The sequence below is a fragment of the Delphinapterus leucas genome, chromosome 6 (assembly GCF_059928025.1).
Source record: "Delphinapterus leucas isolate spDelLeu-1000000601 "Yukka" chromosome 6, BTC_Dleu_Yukka2, whole genome shotgun sequence".
NCBI lineage: Eukaryota > Metazoa > Chordata > Mammalia > Artiodactyla > Monodontidae > Delphinapterus > Delphinapterus leucas.
In genome coordinates this window covers 91271277-91276064 of record NC_143134.1, presented here as the reverse complement: position 1 = coordinate 91276064, position 4788 = coordinate 91271277, and the positions used below count along the sequence as shown (strand labels likewise).

The window sequence follows — 4788 nt, the reverse complement described above, 5'->3', positions numbered from 1 at the left end:
AAACTATCTTCTGGAGAAGAAAAATCAAAACGTGATCAAAGATGAGAATTTACCAGGTTTAAATCTTAGGACTCTAAAAACCTAAGTGGTTTAATCTTCTGTTGCCCCAAAGCATTCTGTTTCTTTTCCAAGGTGATGATGATTCTTCATACATTTCCTTTTTCCATATGGGTATCTTGGCTTTTAAAGTATCAATGGCATAGCTCACAGCTTCAAGGGCTGCAGCCCTATGGGCTGAGGACACAGCATAATGATTGCTTCCGACACTGGCACTAAGCCAAGTCGATGGAACACTGCTATGTGTTTGGCCATTTCTGCCTAATGTCACTACAAATTTTTCTGACTTCATTTTCTGCCATTGGTAGATATGCTTCATATTCTAAGCTAATGACTTTTTTCTCTTCGAAGTTATTCCTTGAAGTTCCTACACATAGGGATATTGCACCACAGAGTGGAGAAATCACTAGCTGTGAGACTTCATCTACTGAAAGTTTCTCAGATGTGAATTTTATTATACCTTTAGATTTCGCTTCAAATTCATTTATATCTTTCTCAGGTGGCTCCAAAGCACTATCCTCCACTAACGGGGGCGGGGGGGATAATGGCAATTTCGTCTCCTGATTGAAGCAGGAGGAGCTGATCTCCAAGCTCAACATATTCTTGAGGAACAGCAAATATCTCCTGATTTCTGACATCAGTCAATCCAGAATGTTGCGTTTCTATCTCATTCCACAGCTGCAATGCTTTTATTTCTTGTGGCACAGAAATGGTCTCCAAACGAATTCCTGTTATTTCAGCACTTTTTGCAAAATACAACACTTCCACATGGCACTGTGGCACCATCCCGCCAGGGAACCCTAGCCCGGTATCCCTGAATTCTTTATATATTTGGGGTATTAACTCTTTATCAGATATATGGTTTGCAAATATTTTCTCCCATTCCATAGGCTGCCTTTTCATTTTGTTGATTGTTTCCTTTGCTGTGCAGAAAATTATTAGTCTGATGTAGTCTCATTTGTTATTTTTGTTTTTGTTGCCTGTGCTTTTGGAGATAAAATAGATTTTAAGCAAAAAGTTTACAAGAGACAAAGAAGGACAATATATGTTGATAAAAATTTAATCCATCAATAAGTGTTAAATTAGGTAACAACTATAAACATATGTACACCTGAAAATAGAGTCCCAAAATATATGAAGCAAAAATGGATAGACTTGAGGGGAGAAAGAGACAATTCTACAGTAATAGTTGGAGACTAGTTGTATTTGGAATATCATTCTTCTCCAACTAGTTCAGGCAATTCAAGTTTGAAGAAAGAGAGTTAATTGCAGAGCAATGAGTCACCATGGCTTTCAGAGACAGGATGAGTGGGGAATAAAGGCAAATTCAGAATAAGTGGGTGGATGTTGCAGCACACCTCTGAAGTTGAGAGCATGACAGTTCAACTGGTGTACAATCACGAGTTTGAAAACAAATTGCTATATTCACATCACTGGCAGCGGCCACGGGGAATAGCACCTCATCCATAGCAGCTTGGGGACTGACTGGAATTTCTTTGGCTGGTAGCTGCTCTCATTTTGGAAGGGCCTCTGGTCCCCGTGTGAGATTCCTCAGCCCCTTTCTGAATACCTACTGTGTGCTGGGCACTGGTAGGGTACCAGGGATATGAAATGAATCAGATAAGGAATGAAGTACTGACACATGCCACAGCATGGCTGAATTTCAAAAAATATTATGCTAAGTGAAAGAAGCCAGACACAAAAGACCACATATCGTCTGATTCCATTTACATGAAAGGTCCAGGAAAAGCAAATCCATAGAAACAGAAGGCAGATTAGTGGTTGCCTGGGGCTGGGGATGGGAATGGGGAGTGATGGGCATGAGGGAAATTAGGGGGATGATGGAAATGTTCTCAAACTGGACTATGGTGGAGGTTGTGCAGCTCTGTAAATTTATGTTATAAATCATTGAATTGTACACTTAAAATAGTGAATTTAATGGTGTATAAATTATACTTCAATTAAGTTTAAAATAAATCATGAGGTCCCTGTCTCTTCTTCTGGAATGTGGACCTTCCTCAGGAAGAGGAACTTGCAGGACACACGTTGGACACATTGGGGTGGAGCCAGCATGTATGGGACACAGTGCTAGGCACTTGCGAGGAGGAGGGGGAAGGGCAGGGAGATGTGTGCTTCACCCATTTTCACTTTGGGAAACACATGCTGCACACGCTGTACATTTTATTCCTCCCCCAAAAGCAAAAGATTCATGCCTAGCCCAGGAGAGGACCACCAGGACCCTGCCAGTGTCTGCAGTGATTGGTCTGTGCTATCCTGGTGTTGTTTTTGTTTTTTTTGCGGTACGCGGGCCTCTCACTGTTGTGGCCTCTCCCGTTGCAGAGCACAGGCTCCGGACGCGCAGGCTCAGTGGCCATGGCTCACGGGCCCAGCCGCTCCAAGGCATGTGGGATCCTCCCGGACCGGGGCACGAACCCGCGCCCCCTGCATCGGCAGGCGGACCCCCAACAACTGCGCAGCCAGGGAAGCCCCCTGGTGTTTTTTTGATAGTCAGCCACTGGTGGGAATTTCAGCCCACCCCAGCCAGTCTCAGAACATGGAGGCCTAGAAGGGGAAAGGGCTGTGACCCTGGTTCAGACAGCAACTGGGTGGATTTAAACCCAGGTCTCCAGCACCCCATGCTCCTTCTTCTTCCCAACAGGTCTCTCTGGGCTCCTGCATAGCAGGCTCTTTAGGACAAGGCTGGGAGGACCTGGGCTGACTCAGAGGCATGGTGTTTCTCTTCTGAGATGGTGGAAATCTGGGCTTGAGGTCAAGCTCTGACACTGGGGGAAAGAAATCATGTTCTTTCTCTTGGGGATCAAGGGTCTGTGTTTGCACAATGGGGGCGCGAGATGAGGTGAGCTCTCCTGAGCACTGATCTCTTCTGAATAAAAGCCTTACTCTAGGGAGCTTGGTAGTTCCAACCTGCCTAGGAGCCTGGAACATCCCAACCTCTGGGCCAGCCCTTGGAGGTCAGTCACAGGGAAGAAGATAATTCCATTATGGAAGGGGGCCACCCACTGGGGCTTTATTATCCAACATAATAGTAAAGTAATTGCCTCCATTTATCCAGTGCCTAGTATGAACCAGACACTGCGGTAGGTGCTTCCCTGGCTTTATCCCACTTAATCCTCAAAGTAGCAGGCAAAAGGTAAGTGGTATTATTTGTATTTTACAAAAGAGGAAACTGAGGCTTAGAGAGGTGAGGCAACCTAGTATGCATTCCCTACCCACGTCTGCCTCTCGAAATCTTACTCATGGCTCTAGCGAGACCCAACCCTGGTGCCGTAGCTCTCCTTGGAGCCACCTCAATGCCTCTGCTGTATCTGTCTCCCATGGCACTTAGGCTGTGGACTGTGGTTCTCTGAACTTGTGTCAGTTGCCCCATGAAGCTGGGAGCTCCTGGAGGGCAGGAAGCTGGCCCAACTGGCCTCTGCCTTCCCAGAGTCTGGCCAGGCCTTCTGGGAATGTGGGTTGGATTGCCTCCCAATATGCAAATTGGGTCAAGACTCACAGGTAACAATAGGAAGGAAGATGACAAGGTCAGGCATGGTGAAAGGAAGTTGTAATCCTCATATCCACCCTATGAAGTAGGAATAATGATTCCCATTAAAAAACAATGAGGAAATCACCCCGGAGAGCCTGAGTTAGTTTACTGAGGTCACACTGCCAGCAAGTGGAGGAACTAGATTCAAGCCCTGGCCCGTCTGATTCCAAAGCCCATGTTTTGGGACTTCCCTGGTGGTCCAGTGGGCAAGACTCCACGCTCCAAATGCAGGGGGCTCGGGTTCAATCCCTGGTCGGGGAACTAGATCCCACATGCGTGCCGCAACTGAGCCCACATGCTGCAACTAAAGATCCCGCATGCTGCAACTAAAGATCCCCCATGCTGCAAGGAAGATCCCGTGTGCCGCAACTAAGACCTGGTGCAGCCAAAATGAAGGAGGGGAGGAAGGAAGGAAGGAAGGGAGGAAGGAAAAAATTGTGGCTTCAAAGCCCATGTTCTTTTCATTGTTCTAGGGAAGTTGCTGGATTTTCTATCTTTCAGGATAGCAGTTTGTCATGATTAATTTCTTCTATTGGAATTCAAGCTCCCTGAGGGCAGCGATTGGGGTGGATTCACCTTCCTCTCTATAGAGTTGGGCACATACAAATAACAAAGAATTGTGGAAGTGATTAAATTGAGTGCACTAAAATTTTCAGAAACAGCTGTGGTGAAGGAGAAGCCAGTAAATAGTGGTACCCCAATTAACCCCCTTTTTGAGGGTGAAGAGAGGGTGACCAGCTGTCTCCCAGGGCTCACTGCTGCTTTGCCCTGTGCCACTGCCTCACGCCTGCAGGTTGAGGAGGTGAGAGCCAAGGGGGAAGTTGGCTGTCTTCTCACTAATGCCTTTGACTCACTGACTTATTCAGCAAATGTTTACTGACTATCTCTACACATTAGTAATATCTTCAGCTGAGACAGTCGCGGCCGTAGGAGTCTCTTTTTGGTGCCATGTGGAAGGACCTTTGGGTCACACCTTTATGTGCTGTGGGCAAATTGCTAGTAGATGAGGTGGGCTAGAAAGAGGCTCAGGATAGCTGGGGTCAAGTCCTAATTTTGCTGCTCCCTTGGACAAGTCACATCCACTCTCAGTGTCCACACTAATCTATGTTATTGCATTTACCACATTATTACATTGTAATTATATATGGTTTCTGCAGTCTCTTTCCATACCCCGAATTCCCTGA

At 46.2% G+C, this 4788-nt stretch overlaps 1 pseudogene; it reads right to left on the bottom strand.

The window, feature by feature from the left end:
- Window positions 1-506: 506 nt before the first annotated feature.
- LOC111187948 (molybdopterin synthase sulfur carrier subunit pseudogene) lies at window positions 507-1007 on the bottom strand (annotated as a pseudogene).
- Between the last annotated feature and the right edge of the window lie 3781 nt (window positions 1008-4788).